Genomic DNA, 19,916 nt, shown 5'->3' on the forward strand with positions numbered 1-19,916 from the left:
GAAAGAGACACCAGCTTCTCTCTTCTCAGTGTTTTATTCATTTTGCAGGCTCTCTGTCGAGTGTGTGCTTTTCTCATTTGTTTGACCAACACAAGCCGAGGAATGAATAAGCTCCTCCTGGCATACATTTTCCCATTTACCGGGGTCAGTGTTTACCTTAATAACACACCACACTAGATGAGGTGCTCTGTCTGTTAACCCCACACAGCTGCTAATTAGCAGGTCACTTGCGGGTTAGAGGTGCGCTTATGTTGTGCTTCTTGGCTGGCTGGTTGTGTTATTTTAACAACTGTAAATGCCATATGCAGCTGCCATACGGGGTGTGCTCAGAAGGCTGTTTGTATAATTACAGGCATTAGCCAGAGATGGAGCCTGCTAGCTGACATTCAAGAGGCAATAATAACTTAATTTCCCTCATAACAAATTGGCCCTCTAGTAGGGGATTGAGCTGTCCTCCGAACTTAGGGATGGCTGGAGAATTCCAGCGAGCACATTTCTGTCCAGCTCTTCTCATAAGGGGGAGGGTCGTCACACGCATACCCAAGTCGGTTTCCACAGTTGCTTGAGGATCAGTCAAGAGGGGGCATTACTCCATACCTCTTTAGTCCAAAGAAAAGCTATAGAGTCAAAGGCGCCAACTGGCTTCCAAGGGGGATTTGCAAAAGGTTTTTGCCCAACTGGGTGTCTCCTATTGAGCACAATTCAGAAAATGCTTTGCTTTGTTGTGTGTGTTTGGAATGAGCTAGAGAGTGCATTTGGGGAGCCTGCTCACTAGGACTCTGATTTCACTGTTATCTTTGCTCCTGTTTTCCCTCAGCCCAAATATTTCTCCCCCCATTTTCCACCCAGCAAATGTTGGGGCAAATCCATTGCTTCCTTGACCGCTTTCTGGATCTTTCTCTCTTACCTCCAGAAGTTACGATCTCTTTCTTCTTTTTGTGTTTTTAGCATTTGGTGTCATGATTGTAACATTTTATCGCTCATGTAATTATTGGTGCCCACACCTGTCTCTCAGAGTTGACCGGGAGAATCTGACAGCATCTATTTCTTACTTGCACCTGTGAACCCAGAAACACATTATTTACCCCAACCCTGGAGCACTTCATTCATATAAAATAAATGAAGCCTACTCATTAAGTATTAAAAAAAAAATAGCACTTTCCAACATCACTCATGGCCTGGACGTTATTTTAAAATCAGTACATACACGTGGAAAAACAATTAGAATATATAAGAATATATAATGGAATAAAAGACCCCATTTTCAAAAGCAAAAGTAGGTCAATAAAACACATAGGAATACACTTAAGAAAATGCAATGTCATAGTGGCTGAGCTGGAGCTCTGGAATTGTCTGTTGAACTCTGTAGCCCAGACTCCACCTGCCTTCCAGATGGCAAACCTTCACAAATCAAGTGTGTTTTGGATTCTTTAATTGTTCCTCAAATGCTCCATTTTATATACCATGTGATTAGGAAAGGCTGGGCTACAGAGGCTGTCATGGATGTGGTTGGTGTCCTGCCCAGGTCCCCTTCTCCAGGCTTTTCACCCAGCAGGTGCCCAAAGCAGGTGTTAAATGGATTTAAAATATATTTTCAAAAGCTACAGCCATTCTGTATTTTAAAATATGCATAGAACTTGAATCACACTGGTGAACACAAAAGCGAGAAAAGATGAATGGATTTAATTATTTAAAAAATAAAGCCTATGTTTTACATGGTCTATATAAACAGAGTTCTCTCCATATGTATATGTTAGATAAGATTATATATAGATTTTGTACCTATATATTTATACATATATTTCTCCATATAGAGATCCATAACCATATCTGTATTTGTATCTGCATCTAATTATTTCGGTATTCTGTGCCTTTTAAAGGAGATTCGAAAACTTTGAATGACCTAGAAAGACTTGCTATCCTCTGAAATGATAAAAGGAAGTTACAAAACATTATAATCACTATGGATACGATTTGTATTCATATATTCTAGTGATAAATATTTATGCACTTAAGGTCCAAAAAGATAGGCATGAACAATAAGATTGAGTGTTTATACATGATGGGATTTGGATTACTTTTGCTTTCTTTATTTTGCTAATCTGTGTTTTCTAAATGTTTGCAGTGTATCTGCAATGCTTTTGTACTGAGGAAATTATTAGTATGTAATTTTATTACTATGTTTTCCAAGCTTTATAAGAGGAAGGACTTTAGCACCTCCAAATTCCCTTTAAAATAACGTCCAGGCCATGAGTGATGTTGGAAAGTGCTATTTTTTTTTTAATACTTAATGAGTAGGCTTCATTTATTTTATATGAATGAAGTGCTCCAGGGTTGGGGTAAATAATGTGTTTCTGGGTTCACAGGTGCAAAGGGGGTGAGGCAGGAAGTTAAGACATTTTGGAGTGAAAAACACCAGCTCTGGGGCCAGAGCAATATGAAGTTAGGCATGGACTTTATTTAGTTGTTTTGCCTTTTTTTTTTTTTTTGTAAACATTTCAAACTTCATTGGATCAGGCAACAGCAAAGGAACAATTAGCTAAAGCTTGCCAGGTTTGTTAAATGGATTTAAATATTGATAGATGGTCTCTTTTATCCTTGCTGCTATCCTAGAAGATGGGTTTCAGAAAAATTCTATATGTTTTACAGAAGAGAACACTTAGGCTGCCCTTGGATACTTCTCCCATGTCATAGTGGCTGAGCTGGAGCTCTGGAATTGTCTGTTGAACTCTGTAGCCCAGACTCCACCTGCCTTCCAGATGGCAAACCTTCACAAATCAAGTGTGTTTTGGATTCTTTAATTGTTCCTCAAATGCTCCATTTTATATACCATGTGATTAGGAAAGGCTGGGCTACAGAGGCTGTCATGGATGTGGTTGGTGTCCTGCCCAGGTCCCCTTCTCCAGGCCAGGGGTCCCCCATCATTAGCCCATGTGGAAGGGGGCAGTGTCTCTGCATGGCCCCCTCCAGCCCTTTCTCCGGGGACCTTCCTCAGTGGAGGGAGCACCTTGATCAGGGGACTGTGTCCTCCTTCCTTACCCTGGTGGGCCGAGAGGAGAGACAGTCGGAAGTAAATGACTGATGAACATGGGAACCACGAAGGATCACCTTCTTGCCTTGAGGTGGGACTTGGGCTCCAGGGTTCTCTGGGGGATCAGGCAGAAGCCAGTCTGGAGCTCAGACCACAACCTCGCTCCGCTTTCTTCCTCTGACTCATCCTCTACCCTGACTCTCTTTCTCCTGAGAGCACTTCTTCCCTAAATCACCATCGTGAGAATCTCCCCATCTCAGGCTACACTTCTACCCGCCCTACCTGAAACATTGAGATACATAAATAGAATGGAAATATTCTGTGATTTAACTGTCACTTCAGTGAATAAAGCTGAACGTGTTTTCACATTTGTATTTCCTCTTCTGTGAAGTTTATTCACAGACTTTGCTCTTTGAAAGTACTGTTTTAAATACTGAAGCTTATAATATGTTTTAATATTTAGTGGGGCCACAGCTCCCTCCCCTGCTGCCTGCAGCCTTAGTCTTCCTTTCCAGAATTTTCCTCACTCTCCTTGCTTGTTTTGTTTTGCATGTATTAACTGTTGAATCAGATTGCCCGATTCTCACATAAGATCCTGTTGATGTTTTTTGCTGGGATTGTAGTAGAAGTATAGATAAATTAGGATGAATTAAGAATCATTATGACATTGGCCCTTCCCAGCTAGAACACGGGACGGCTTCACTTGTTCAAGACTTTTTGTGTCCCCCAGGATTGTGTTAAAATTTTCCTTCATAGAGAGATTGCATTTTCTTAAGTGTATTCCTATGTGTTTTATTGACCTACTTTTGCTTTTGAAAATGGGGTCTTTTATTCCATTATATATTCTTATATATTCTAATTGTTTTTCCACGTGTATGTACTGATTTCTGTGTATTAATTTTTACTCTGTATACTTACTCTGTGCTCATATTGCAGTGTTTTGGGCTGATTCTCTAGTATGTTTCAGGAATGCAGTCATATCACCTACAAGTGACAGTTTTACCTCCTCTTTCGCAAAATTTTTACCTCTAACTTTTTGCTCTTGTTTAATGATACTGTCTGGAACCTCCAGAATGAGGATAAATAAATGTTTGTTTTCAGCATTAGTGGACCTTTTTTAAATTGTCTCTGATTTAGATAGAAACTCTTTTAGTGTTTTTTCATTAAGCAACGATGCTGGCTTTTGGATTGAGAAGGATTTATTTTAGTATCTGTGAATCTATGTTACTCACTTGTTAATAAGACAGTTACATTTTCTTTTTAATTAAAAAGAAAATAGGCAATGAGCTCATCTCTAAAATTGGCAAAGGAAGGGAAAGACCCAACCATTTGCCCTAGCTTTTCTATTTCATCCGTACCACTAGATCACCAAATCGTGGGCGAGAGGAGGCATCCCTTTTTACAATATCCCCAGCTGATGAATGAAAAACAGAAATGAGAGAAATAGAATACTACCATTTTGCAATCTCCACTGAGTTAACGGATGTAGGCATTGGGAATCCGTGGCTGAACATCACAAGATGTTCAACCACCAGTTGTTGATAAAACAAAACAAAAACCAAAAAAACCACAGTAGCACCTCCCGCTTGTCAAAGGTATCAAACCGTAGTCTGGTCAGACCTTTGGTTCCACCTGCCAAAGCGCATGGAGTACAGAAGGCAAAGGGCAAGCCAAACTGTGCCATGAGAATGCAATCCATAAAATCAGGGCTTTGGGGATATCCACGTGTCAAAGCCTTAGGTTTCTCAACAGAGCACTTGTAGGGAAAATAGAGGAAGAAAAATGAGGTAGATAAAAGGAAACTTAACAGGCACATCAATTTTATAAAACTTGCCCAGTACAGTGTAACGTGTAGATACACACAGGTGATCATACAATAGAGAAATGCAGGGGGCAGTTACTCTACGAGTCAGCATTGTGGTTCCTTTTGAGAGGAGCAATAGGCTTAAAATCGGGATGGGACACGTGGAAGGGTTTCTGGAGTAACTGGCAACATCTAGTCCTCGACCCAGATGATGGTTACCAAGGTTTGCTTCCTTTTATTAATTTCTTCTGGTTTTCTGTACTTGGGCTTTACAATAAATGGGGCAAATTAAGATAAAATGAGGGGACGGTTGGTGCATTTGGAGTATTTGTGGAAGAGGAGGTCTGTGAGTCTTCAAAGCTCCAGCTTTCTGACTCTGAAGGTTGCCAGGAAGACAAGAGTTAAGGGGCCAAGCAGATGATACAGGGAAGTTCATGTTGTGGTGTGCTGGTAAGTCAGCTTTCTGAATCAAGAAGTCCTGGTTTTAGCATTTTGTTCGTCTTCATGATGTAAGTACTCCCACCCTAGCCTTTGTCAAGCTCCAAGGTGACGTCTTGAACATGGAGATGGAAGATGTGCAGAGTTGAGTTTTGTGAGCCCCTGAGAGCCGGTTCTAAGACACTGCTGGGTGGATGGGCACTAAGACACATTCCATTGTCTTCCGCTTTTATTTTGGGGTACACCAACTTGTGGGGCTTATTGTGAGGTGTTTCTACGACCAGTTGATCTGTTTAGATTAAAATAAAATAGATGGTCTTTGTGAGAACCAGGCATGAGGACTTAGGAGACCATCATACCTGCTGCTTTTCCCCTTTGAAAAGAAGCTGGATTTTGTACTGAAGGAGGGACAAGAGCATCTCCTATGCCCTGATCCGAGGTTGCTAAGGTGAGAGGTTGTGATGAAAGTTTAGAAGACGAGGCTGAGCTAGGAGATCGTTTAGGGTAGCTGAATAATTGAGAGGTGTGACCACACTAGCCCAGGAAGCTGGATATTTTGGGTGATTCAATAATATCTCTGCCTTCCGGGTGACAGGAAGGTGGTGGACAGAAGGAATGCAACAAAACTCCAGGCTCTTGCGCATCTACGTGCACCCTGTGCAGTAAGCCAATCTATGTATCTTACGGCTTTGGGGAACTGATTTAAGAGCGATGAGACATTAACAGGGACTCTCCACGGATGCTTCTGGGGCACTGCGGGAGCACACGAAGCAGGTTTCTCTAGCATTGCTCTTTGCAAGGTCACCAGAGGCTTAGAAGCTGGTGCTGCCTCAGCCTCACTCAGGAGAATCGTTGGCAACCCCCACTCCAGAGCCACTGGAAGGAAGGATTGGGGGGCAGCATGCACAAATGTCTATTTCCCCAAAAAACTCTCCCCAGGAGTTCTTCCATAACCAGTCTGCAAACTGGCACTTTGGAATACTAACTTGCTTTATAGGAGCATTTTTTTGGCGCCGAGAGCATGGCAGTAGGGAGGGAAGACTGGAGCGAACGAGAATGCACAGAGTAACCATCTCTCTGGGACCTGAAACAGGCTTCGGCCATGTTGCAGAGTGATTCAGCATCTTTTCAAGCATCCCGGGCACCTTTTCCCGTGCTCGGGGGTGGCCTCTCTTAGTCTGTGGTCTGCACCCAGACTTCACGCTGGGTTCTTCTAACCTCACACTTTCTAATCTTAGAAAAATATTTCAGAGATTACTCTGCTGTACTCCTGGGTGTTGGCACTTGATCAGGGGATCAGAACTTTAAAGCAAAGACTTTATTCTTCAGTTATAGACCTTCAGACGTAGCACGCAGGTGACGACAGGGGGTGTGGACTTAATTCAGGGACCTCCTTTGAGATGTTAGTCACGTTTTATAAATGGCCTTCTGTTAATAGCATATGCCTTTCTTAATACTAAGGGAATCAGGTGAAGAGTGGGAATAACGCAGTAAAGAAGCTTTTTCTCTTTGTTCTTATGAGATCAATATTTCCACTCATTCTTTTTTCACTGAAGGAGACATAGTATGTTACAAATTCAGCCCTGTTCCTTGCATGCAGTAAATGCTCAGTAAGGGAGCATTCCTTCCCATTCCCTATGAATCCAGTGAACACTCAGGCAGTGTAAACAGTTTGTAGTTGCTTTAAGAACAAAATTCTCCTGGGCATAAGGGTATGAAGTGTAATTCACAATTGGATTATGCTCTATTTCAAAGGAGTTGGGTCACGATCTTTAAAAACTCATCAGAGTACCCGGAGTGAGTTGGGGTCTGTCCACACTTGGCCTCATTTTTTTTTTATTCTTATGTTAATCCCCATACATTACATCATTAGTTTTAGATGTAGTGTTTCATGATTCATTGTTTGTGCATAACACCCAGTGCTCCATGCAGAATGTGCCCTCCTCAATACCCATCACCAGGCTAACCCATCCTCCCACCCCCCTCCCCTCCAGAACCCTCAGTTTGTTTTTCAGAGTCCATCGTCTCTCATGGTTCGTCTCCCCCTCCGATTTCCCCCGCTTCATTCTTCCCCTCCCGCTACCTCCTTCTTCTTCTTTTTTTTTTTCTTGACATAGATTGCATTATTTGTTTCAGAGGTACAGATCTGAGATTCAACAGTCTTGCATAATTCACAGCGCTTACCAGAGCACATACCCTCCCCAGTGTCTATCACCCAGTCACCCCCTCACTCCCACCCCACCCCCCACTCCAGCAACCCTCAGTTTGTTTCCTGCGATTAAGAATTCCTCATATCAGTGAGATCATATGATACTTGTCTTTCTCTGTTTGACTTATTTCACTCAACATAATACCCTCCAGTTCCATCCACGTCGTTGCAAATGGCAAGATCTCATTCCTTTTTTATTTTATTTTATTATTTATTTATTTATTTATTTGCGAGAGAGAGAATGAGAGACAGAGAGCATGAGAGGGAGGAGGGTCAGAGGGAAAAGCAGACTCCCTGCTGAGCAGGGAGCCCGATGTGGGACTCGATCCCGGGACTCCAGGATCATGACCTGAGCCGAAGGCAGTCGCTTAACCAACTGAGCCACCCAGGCGCCCAAGATCTCATTCCTTTTGATGGCTGCATAATATTCCATTGTATATATATACCACATCTTCTTTATCCATTCATCTGTTGGCCTCATTTTTTAACATCGGAAAATGATGTAGAGAGTTGTGGTTGGAGAATGCAGGTTTTGGAGTCAGGGAGTGCTTGGGTTGAGTCTGGACTTGACGCTTTGTGGTTCTAGTCCTTATTTAATCTCTCTGAGGTTTGCTTGCTTGTAAGATTGGGGTGTGTGTGTATGTGTGCGCACGCGTGTTAAACGAGCACATTTATATCCTTATCTATTCTTCATAGAGTTGTAAACAGTACAGAGCATAATTCAAGAAGAGTGCTTAATATTGTTTCTGAATAGAAATAATTGCTGTTTATGTATTATTGCTTTCTGAGAGTATAACCTCACCCACACATGGACTAGAAAGGAGACAGACAGGTCCTTAGGATCTTATTTTAAACTCCTAGTGATTAGAGGCTGTTAACCAAAACTGATAGTATCTTTCTCTGCAGTATTATACACAATTACCCTATTCTTTTAAAAAAATAGGTTCTTATATTATTTATGTATTTAATCAATTTCTGTGCACGTGCGCGCTCGTGCATGCATGTAAAGCTCAGGAACTTGAACTTCCCATGTCTGTGCCCCTTATCTGTAAGGGGAAGCACTGCAGAGACTAATTTTAGCAAGCCTCCTTGGTGATTTTTTTATATGATGTTTCAGAATCACTCTGAATCCTCTTTATGCATTCATTCACTTGATGACTATTTATCGACTGCCAACTCTGTCCCCAAAACCAAAAGACTTAAGTATCACAGAGAGGGTCCAAGTTCATGGAGACTATTCTCCGACCTCACGCGCCTTTACTTTATTGCTCAGGAGATAAATCCTGGGGCCAGTGCACATTCTCTGCGGCAGGCATGTGGGAAGTCGCGGAGGCATAAAGGGATCTAATTTCTGCCGGGAACAATGACCGTTTCAGTGTCGATAGAGAGTAAGGTGTGCTGGGCTGGGCCTTAGGGGAGGACTAGAATCTTGAGAAATGAGCCTGGAAAAGTTGGGTAGGGGGCAGGTTGTAAAGAATGGTATGATTTAGAGAGTGCCCCACCCTGTGTCAGGCACTTTGCTTTACCAATGTTATTTTATTTAATCAGCATAACAGATAGGTATTATTATAACCTGACATTAGCACATCAAGCGTCTCCTTTGAATTCCAGCTGGGGCAGAGAAACTGGGAAAACAGAAGCCTTCCCAGCAGGCAGCCACGCTGGGCAGCAGAAAACCTGTACAAAGCAAAATGCAGGTCCCACGTCTGAAAGTGTCAATTATATTTCTAACAATTGCATATGGACTTCGTTAGCCAGCTAAATGGTACCTATTTTAGCATCCCACCAGCTGGAGGGATTTCCAGTAGGAAATGTGAGAAGGGAAAAAGTCTAGGAATCTCAGGTTCCCCAGAGCCTTCTGGAATTCATACAGATTAAGCAAGATAAGGTCAGCTCTAAACTCCCCTCTCTTCTTCCTGTACCCCTCTGCATAGTCACCTCATGAGTGAATAAAACCAGAGCACCTGTATCTGTCCAGAGGGGGCCGGGGCAGTTTTCTCGTGTCCTTTTGGGTCTCTGAGGCCGAGTCCCCCTCAGGGATGGTAGCAGAAGCAGAAAGAATTCATTCAGCACCAGCTCTCTGTGGGAAACTTGTATCTTTTTGACATGAGGGTTCTTTATTATATGCTTCCTATTACATTTTTAGCACAGCTTTGTGTTGGCTTTTCCCATAGGTTGAATATAATGATGGGTAACCTAATCCTGAAGGTAACAGAATAATCTTAGAGGACACAAGGCTCTATTTAATTCTTGCCAAATGACAGAATATACCCAGACTCTGACCAGACCTCTGCAGAACTCTGGTAAGGTTTTGTGTCTTGCCAAGCTTGGAGCCGGAGGCTTCCCATTCTGTTCTTTTTCCTGCTCCCAGGCAGGATCTGATTTCACACCAGTCGATCTGTAAGAGGATAATGGTACCACAGTTCAAGACAGGCAACCATGGAGAATTGTTTTATATGCTTCTGATGCTCAAGAAGTTCTAGGGGCCTGGGCTACATCTCAGTTTTCAAGGAGAGTCAATTCCAGGGCAGAAGACGGCATGGGAAAAAAACCAAAAAAAAAAAAAACCCCTCAAAAAACAAAAAAGAAAAAAACCACTAATAAAACAAAAAAAAACCCAAAAAAATAAAAAAGCCCCCAAAACCATGGACTTTGAAATCAGGTTGACATGGTCAGAAGCATAGCTCAGTCTCTGATTTGCCATGATCTTAGTCAAGATGCCTGGGCCTCAGGTTCCTGGTTAGAAAAATGATGATAAGTCCATACCCATCTTGGAGAAATTTTACAGGAGCAGAATTAAGGGAATATGTGGGATGACATTCAGAGGGAGTGGGGGTAGAGGGGCTTTTCTCACTTTGTCTCTCATTTTCATGGTCGTTTGAAAATTCCGTAGAGTGTTGTCCAGTTAATTCTCTCCCTACCCCAGATCGCGTGTCTTGGTGCTCTCTGCATAGTCCACAACTGTAGTGATTGACATTGGGACAGTAGCTGGCCTTAATATTGATGTGTTTGGACATCTAGATTCTCTACCTGGACATACACCCTCTCTCTCTCCATATATATGCAAAAGCATTTTTGCGAATGCTTTTGCAATTGCAAAAAAAAAAAAAAGCATTTACTGAGGGCCTTTTATGCAAGGCAGTAGATATTATTTTAGCTGCTGAGGGTAAAGAAGAAGAAACATGTGGTCCTTGCCTCCAAGAGACTTGCAGACCAGTCATAGAGTCAGGTACTATCGCAGGGACTATGGTGGGTGCCTGAAGCGCAGTGAGTTCACAGAGAAGGTGAAAGGCAGCTCTGTCTGGGATGGAGAAGGGTCAGGAGAGGCAAGAAGAGAGAGTGACCTTGGAGCTGAGACTTGAGGTTGAGTAGGTGTTCTAAAGGAAGAGAATCAGTGGCAGCAAATTCCAGGCAGAGGGGCTACTTGGGCAAATCAGTGAAAATGCTCTGGGTGGATTAGGAAATTGTTAAAAGTTCATGGTGGCCAGAGTCTAGAGGAGGGACAGTGGATAGAGGAGGTTGGAGAGACACACTGGGGCCGGGCCCAGAAGGATTATGTAGCATGTGCGAAGGAGTTTGACCATGATCCTGAGTACTGTTAAGGGACCAATTAAGGTTTCCCTGGAAGGAGGTGTCATAATTAGCTTTGTGTTTTAGAAATTATTCTGGCTACAATGAGGAGCATGTCTTAGAGGTGAGTTGTCTTTTTTTTTTAAATTTTATTTATTTGTCAGAAAGAGAGAGAGAGCATGCACAAGCAGGGGGAGCTGTGGGCAGAGGGGGAAGCAGGCTCCCCGCTGAGCAAGGAGCCCAATGCGGGACTCGATCCCGGGACCCTGGGATCATGACCTCAGCAGAAGGCAGATGCTTAACCAACTGAGCCACCCAGGCGTCCTAGAGGTGAGTTGCCTTATTTGTATCCCTTGCTTGGGGTTTGTACAATTTGTAGGGTCTTCGGCTTGAGGTTTTCCATCCATTCTGGAAAATTCTTAGCTGTTATGTCTTCAAATGTTGCTCTGCTTCATTTTTTGTTCCCTACTCTTTTTCTATAACTATTTACCATGGGTCATAGGTCTCCTGGAATCTTTTCTAAATTTTCCATCCTTGTTTCTTACTGTGATTATGTAGTTTTTGTACATAAAGCTTTGTTGGTACATGGCTATGACCACTCATTTGTGTATTGCCTGTGGCATCCTTTGCATTCCAGTGGTGGAGTTGGGGGCTTCTGACAGGCACATTAGTCTGCGAAGCTCAAATATTTACCGTCTGGACCTTTACAGAGAAAGTCTGCTGATCGCTGGGCCAATCTGTTGTCAAACACATCTGCTGAGTTCTTTATGTCAGCTCTAATTTTTTCAGTTACACAATTTCTGACTTTTTTTCATAGTTTTCAGTTCTCTGCTTAAATTCTCCAGATACGAATTTTTGAACATACCAATAACATTTATTTTGAAATCCATATCTTGGGGCACCTGGCTGGCTGACAGTGGAGCATGTGATGCTTGATCTTGGGGTTGTGAATTCAAGCCCCACGTTGGGTGTAGAGATTACTTAAAAATAAAATCTTAGGGATGCCTTGGTGGCTCCGTCAGTTAAATGTCTGCCTTCGGCTCCTGGGATCGAGCCCCTTGTCAGGCTCTCTGCTCAGCAGGGAGTCTGCCTCCCCTCTCCTTCTGCCCCTCCCTGCCCTGTTCTTGCTCTCTCTCTCTCTCAAATAAATAAATAAAATCTTTAAAAATAAATAAATGAATTAACTCCAGACTAAATGTCAAAAGCTCTGATACTGCTGCCCTGAAGAACTATCATGCCTACTAGTAGATGGCTCTGTGGGGTGTGAATTTTACCTTTCTTTATACTTCTTTCTGAATCCAAATGTCTTATGGATGATTCTGATTGGCAAAGCCTAGACCTCGTGGCTGTATCCTTGTGACAAGGGAATGTGAAGATGTGTTTTCTGCTTTCAATCTTAGGAAGGTATATCCCTTAATGTGGAAAAGGAGCAAAGATGTCGGATGGACATAAATCATGGTGCCCACTCCAGTCCTCCCCTTGGCTTACATTTCCAAATAAGAACAACACTCATTTCTAAAATAATCCAACTCTTTTTCCTATCAGCAAAAATGGAATCAGCCATCTTTTCCAAAAGGGAGCATTGAAGGTTACAGGCTTTCTGGGTGACGGTCGTTCCTCCTCTAGCTCAATCACTTTTTTTATTAGTCATTTGTAACCAACTTACTACTTTGTGAAATTCACCACCATCACCATGTGCTATAGCAAATGGCCAAGAGTAGCAACAGTGATCATGAAGCTAAAGTTTGTATGTTTTTGCTTTCCTCCACTACCTATTTCAGGCGTCCTTTGCCCTTAGTAAGCATTCACCTTGTCAAGATTCTTACCTGACAGGATGACCTAAACTTTCGTTTATGGAAGGGATTTTAATCTTGGCAATCCTGGATATTTGGAGTTTCTACAATATTCTATTAATTTTACCAAAGGGAATTTGCAATCATAAGGGAGCTCCACAGGAGATCCTGTCCATGAATGAGGGAAATGATGAAGGTGTGAACTCCACTTTCCCTGTAATTCAGCAAACCCCAGAATCAGACTCTGTGTTACACTCACCCTGCATTACCACGGATGCAATTCTTTTTGACTAGTTTGTGGAAATCCCCGCTAAGGCTCTCGTGGCTGCATTTGACTGGAAAAACCCAGGTTGCGTGCTTATACCTTCTTAATTAGGTCGTCTGAGTATGCAAGCCCTTGCTTCTACTTTGGAACATGTTCAAAGCGAAGGAATGTGTGTCTGATTTATTTCAACTCTGCATAGCACTCAACCCAACATTTTGTGCACCTCTTACAAGCTAGGACTCCTGATGCATTCTGTATTGCAGTGCCAAGGGAAGGAAAATGGGATGTAAGAGGTGAAAAGAGAAAGATTGGAATCTGGGGGATTATCTTTGATAAAGAAGCTGGCCTTGGGTGGTAACATCACAAAAACAATCTGAGGTTCAAGAAACCATGAACATGGCATTTGCCCAGTGAGACTTCCCTTGGTGTCATTGCCGTGGGCCTGTGTAAGACAGGGAGTTAATGCGTTTCATCAAAGCAGGAGTGCTGGGCACCTGGGTGGCTCAGTTGGTTAAGCGACTGCCTTCGGCTCAGGTCATGATCCTGGAGTCCCGGGATCGAGTCCCACATCGGGCTCCCTGCTCGGCGGGGAGTCTGCTTCTCCCTCTGACCCTCCTCCCTCTCATGCTCTCTGTCTCTCATTCTCTTTCTCAAAAAAATAAAAAATAAAATTAAAAAAAAAAAAAAGCAGGAGTGCTTGTGTTCTTCTCCATTATCTTCCAGACACTGAGATTGCAAGTTCCCTTTTGAGGCTTGAGATGTTGGTTTTATTCTAGTAATTAGATAGCTGTGTTATTATCAAATTTTCATAACCCAGATTTTAGAGACTGAAAAACTTCTTGTTGATGTGGCCGAAAACAATCTCCCTATTGCCTACTGAATAACATGACCCTCCGTAACATGATCTCAATGACCCATATCATCTCTTCTCTGTCGTCCGTAAACTCTATGCTATAAGCAAATCAGATTTTTCCCTCCTGAACAATTTACTCTCTGATCTTCATGTGTTCATGTATGCACTTTCCTCCTCTCAGCCTGCCATCTCTCCCCTTTCTCCTCTTATTAATATGTTCTGAATCTCTAAGACCTCAGGGGGAAAAAAGTACCCCTTAGTAAATGTGTTAATGTCCGCAAAAATATCTAGCAGAGTCTCTCGCACATAGTCAGCAGAATTGAGTTACGTAACCTGTTTCATTCTTTACTTTTCTCCATTCTTCCTGTTGAAATTACTCTTTCTTCTGTCATACCATAGCAACAATTACTGTGACTTTGAATGTGTCTAGTCCATTGGCCTGGATATCTATGTGTACTGAAGTGATAGGTAATTTTTATATATTTTTGAAAATGTACCTAAATCCTATCCCATATTTATTAATTTCTAATTTCATTCAAACATGTGTTTTTGAAACATGATTGGATACCTAGTTTTCACTGATACATAGGCTAGGTTTGTTTCTCCCTTCAAGGACATTTCTTTCTTTTTTTTTTTCCTCTTCCCTTCCTTCCTCCCTCCCTCCTTCTCTCCCTCCCCCTTCTTCCTTCCTCTCCCCTTCCTTCCTTCCTTTCTTCCTTCCTTCCTTCCTTCCTTCCTTCCTTCCTTCCTTCCTTCCTTCCTTCCTTCCTTCCTTCCTTCCTTCCTTCCTTCTTTCCCCTTTCCCAGCTTCTTCCCTCCTTCCTCCTTCCCTCCCTCCCTCTCCTTCTTTCCTTCCTTCCTTCCTCCCTTCCCCCTTCCTTCCTTCTTCCTCCTTCCCTCCCTCCCTTCCCTTTCCTTTCCTTTCCTTTTCCTTCCTTCCTTCCCCCTTCCTTCTTTCCCTCTTCTTCCTTCCTTCCTTCCTTCTTTCCTTCCTTCGTTCCTTCATTCCTTCCTTCCGTCATTCCTTCGTTCATTCCTTCCTTCCTCCCTTTCTCCCTTCCTTCCCTTCCCTTCCCTTCCTTCCTTCCTTCCTTCCTTCCTTCCTTCCTTCCTTCCTTCCTTCCTTCCTTCCCTCCTTCCTTCCTTCCATTCTTTTCATAAACTAGGCTGCAATTAACATCATATATATTGTATCTGTCAGGGTTCAACCAGAGAAACAAAACCAGTAAGAGATATATATTAAGGGATTTCTTGTAAATAATTGGTCTACACAGTTGTGGGGCAGGATGAGGCAGGTCACCAGGAAGGGCAGATTAGAACTCTCAGCTATGGGGTGATGCTTCTGCCCACAGGCAAAATTTCTTTTTAGAGAAACCTCACCTCTGCACTGACCAAATCAAACCCACCCAGATTACCTAAAATAGTCTCCTTTACTGAAAATCAACAGATTACAGACCTTAATCATAGCTATAAAATATCTTCATAGCAACACCTAGATTAGGTTCTGATTGAATAATTAGCCAAATTGACACTTAAAACTGACCGTCACATAGGTCTTTATGTGGATACACATGCGAGCAATTCTCCAGGTTGTAGATTCAAAAGTGATATTACCGGGGTCCTTGATGTAAGCATTTTCAAGTCTATGAGATATTTCATATGGCATCCTCAAGTGGTGTAACCAATTTGCACTCCACAGTCAGTTACGAGAACTGTCATTGTTTCTTACCCTGGTCAAAACGTTGACATTGTTGGATTCTCAGGCTTTGCCAGTCTTCTGAGCATAAGACTGTACTTCGTTATTGCTTGAGCGTGTATCTCCCTGGTTACTGTGGAGGCTGAGCATCATTCACACTTAATCTTTCATTTGGGTGTTTCCCTGGCAGGAATTACCTGCTCTTTTTATTGTTCCTATCTTTGAATAGTACCTTTACCCATTTTTTTTTTTAACCACCAACTCTCCTTTTGTTTTTTCAGTCTTAACTTGACATGTTAAATTGCTTTGCGATTTATCTATATAAATAATTCTGTGATGCTATTGAGGTAAGAGGCCACTTCAGTCTTGGGAACTCGAAGAAACTGGGGGTGGCTGCTGAATTCCACGTTGTATATGATAATGACAGGTCATAAAGGACCACAAAGAATACATGGTGTAGTTTCTTCCTGTTGCAGAACGGTTTACCACAAGCTTAGTGGCTTACGACAACACACATTTAACACCTCACAGTTTTTATGGGTCAGGATTCTGGACCAGGGCTTAGCTGGGGGACTCTTCAGAGCACTGATAAGGAAGTGTAAATTTTAGGTTCAGCCACTTTAGGAAGCCTTATGAAAGATCTCATGACGTTGTGTTTGATTATATGAAGACTTGCATTTGAATCGATTTTATAGCAGCTTTATTCATGCTCCTCAAACACTGGAAATCGCCCAAATGTCCATCAAACAGTGAATGGGTAAATAAAGGTGGTATACAACAATACTATCTGCTATAAAAATGAACGAACTATTGACACAAAAAACAACATGGATTTTCATTAGGCTGTTTATTTTCTTAGTACTGAGTTTTGAGAGTTCTTTATATAATCTGGATGCAAATCTTTTATCAGACCTGTGATTTGTAAAATAATTTCTCCCAGTCCATGGCTAGTTTTTTCTTTCTTTCAGTAGTATCTTTCAAGGAGCAGAAGGGGTTTTTTTATTGTTATGTTAATCCCCATACATAACATCATTAGTTTTAGATGTAGTGTTTCATGATTCATTGTTTGTGCATAACACCCAGTGCTCCATGCAGAATGTGCCCTCCTCAATACCCACCACCAGGCTAACCCATCCTCCCACCCTCCTCCCCTCTAGAACCCTCAGTTTGTTTTTCAGGGTCCATCGTCTCTCATGGTTTGTCTACCCCTCCGATTTCCCCCCCCTTCATTCTTCCCCTCCTGCTATCTTCTTCTTCTTTTTTTTTCTTAACATATATTGCATTATTTGTTTCAGAGGTACAGATCTGAGATTCAACAGTCTTGCACAATTCACAGCGCTTACCAGAGCACATACCCTCCCCAGTGTCTATCACCCAGTCACCCCATCCCTCCCACCCCACCCCCCACTCCAGCAACCCTCAGTTTGTTTCCTGAGATTAAGAATTCCTCATATCAGTGAGGTCATATGATACATGTCTTTCTCTGTTTGACTTATTTCGCTCAGCATAATACCCTCCAGTTCCATCCACGTCGTTGCAAATGGCAAGATCTCATTCCTTTTGATGGCTGCATGATATTCCATTGTATATATATACCACCTCTTCTTTATCCATTCATCTGTCGATGGACATCTTGGCTCTTTCCACAGTTTGGCTATTGTGGACATGGCTGCTATAAACATCGGGGTGCACGTACCCTTTCGGATCCCTACTTTTGTATCTTTGGGGTAAATACCCAGTAGTGCAATTGCTGGATCATATGGTAGCTCTATTTTCAACTTTTTGAGGAACCTCCATACTGTTTTCCAGAGTGGCTGCACCAGCTTGCATTCCCACCAACAGTGTAGGAGGGTTCCCCTTTCTGCGCATCCCCGCCAACATCTGTCGTTTCCTGACTTGTTAATTTTAGCCATTCTGACTGGTGTGAGGTGGTATCTCATTGGGTTTTGATTTGGATTTCCCTGATGCCGAGCGATGTTGAGCACTTTTTCATGTGTCTGTTGGCCATTTGGATGTCTTCTTTGGAAAAATGTCTGTTCATGTCTTCTGCCCATTTCTTGATTGGATTCTTTGTTCTTTGGGTGTTGAGTTTGGGGAGTTCTTTATAGATTTTGGATACTAGCCCTTTATCTGATATGTCATTTGCAAATATCTTCTCCCATTCTGTCGGTTGTCTTTTGGTTTTGTTGACGGTTTCCTTTGCTTTGCAAAAGCTTTTTATCTTGATGAAGTCCCAATAGTTTATTTTTGCCCTTGCTTCCCTTGCCTTTGGTGATGTTTCTAGGAAGAAGTTGCTTCGGCTGAGGTCAAAGAGTTGCTGCCTGTGTTCTCCTTTAGGATTTGGATGGACTCCTGTCTCACATTGAGGTCTTTCAACCATTTGGAGTCTATTTTTGTGTGTGGTGTAAGGAAATGGTCCAGTTTCATTCTTCTGCATGTGGCTATCCAATTTTCCCAACACCATTTGTTGAAGAGACTGTCTTTTTTCCATTGGACATTCTTTCCTGCTTTGTCAAAGATGAGTTGACCATAGAGTTGAGGGTCCATTTCTGGGCTCTCTATTCTGTTCCATTGATCTATGTGTCTGTTTTTGTGCCAATACCATACTGTCTTGATGATGACAGCTTTGTAATAGAGCTGGAAGTCCGGAATTGTGATGCCACCAGCTTCAAGGAGCAGAAGTTTTAAATACTGAAGTCCAGTTTGTCACCTTGTTCTTTTATGGATTGTAGTTCTGATGTCTTACCTAAGAAATTTGTGCCTAACCCAAAGTCTCAGGTATTTCCTTCTAAATGTTGCATAATTTTGGTTTTACGATCCACTTGGAGTTAATTTTTAATTACAGTGTGACACGTTTTCATATAAATGTGATATTACATGTTTATATAAATATGTATATATATATTTAAATAGTTTTTATCATACACATTACAAATTTCTATTTTTTTTTGAAAGAGTCATTTTTGTAGCTCCCATTTGATTATTCTACTCTCAGTTGTGAAGCTAAATATTTTATCAGGTATACTAGGATGGCACCTGGTATTAAGTTTACTCCAGTCCCACCCAGCAAAGAATGCCCTCAGCTCCCCAAGGGATCCCATAAAACTATGTGCTTTCTTCTACAATAGAAATCATTCCCTTTATCTTCATGGCCCCTGAAGGCCATCATGGATTTTTTTTTTTTTTAAGCCGGAAAGCAAGCTAGTATAATGTTATGACACAGTACTCAATCAAGTTTGTCAAAGATTTTTTTTTAATGCTTTCCCCAACTTTTGGTCTATGACCAGGTTCTATTACCCCAACATGGCCCTCGTAGGTGGTTGTACAATAAAACTCCATTTTTCATGGCCTCAGTATCCAAATGCAAGATTTAAAGCATTTGGTGATAACACCAAATTCTTGGGGTATCATTTTTACAAAAGTACATTTGCAAATTGCATTTCTGAGATAGCCGTAGGGAACTTCTCATTGGTCTCCAATGTAAAAGTAAAAATGTAGCTCTCCAAACAACCATCGCTTTTGATTTGTGGCATGTGTTTGGAAAATAGCATTTAGGCACTGGCCCAAATATAAAGTGGAAGGAAGCCCTGCAAGGCAGATGTTTACCAAACGAAAGGACCACAGGACTCGTGGATACTCCAGCTGTTGATCTGCTCTAGTTTCAGAGAGAAGAGAGTCATTTCAAATAAAATCCCTTTGCCTTTGTAAAAATACCATTGTATTTCAGAAATATAATCTGCTGATGACTTACTTAGAAATACCTGGAGTCCAAGTTCCTACTCTATTTCCAAAGGAACAGGAGAGCATTTCATTAGTGAATGAATGGTTTAATGAATTATGATATGTTTAGAGAAATTCATTTGACACAGTGTATTCATAATGTATGTCAGGTACTTTCCTAGATGCTTGAGATCCACCAGATACAATCCTTGGCCACACAGAGATGTGTGGCTATAGGGGGAAGAGAGATGTCATTCAGATAACATATAGACATGTATGTCATTACAGTGGAGATGAATGTTTCAGTGGGAAGGTTGAAGTGCTATATGAGGGTATGTATCAGTTACTTGTACTAGTCTGGGGGTCAAGGAAGTTTTCTCTGAGAAATGACATTTATTTGAAACCTCAGTGGTAATTAATGGAGTGAAGAGCTGAGGGAAGTGCATTCTAGACAGAGGACACAGCATACGCAAAGGCCCAGTGGCAGGAAGAAACAGAGCCCTAATTGTTCATGAGAGAAGGCCAGTGTAGATGCAG

Source organism: Mirounga angustirostris, unplaced genomic scaffold, assembly GCF_029215605.1.
Source record: "Mirounga angustirostris isolate CCGP_5_RB_7025 unplaced genomic scaffold, mMirAng1.0.hap1 SCAF_17, whole genome shotgun sequence".
Lineage (NCBI taxonomy): Eukaryota > Metazoa > Chordata > Mammalia > Carnivora > Phocidae > Mirounga > Mirounga angustirostris.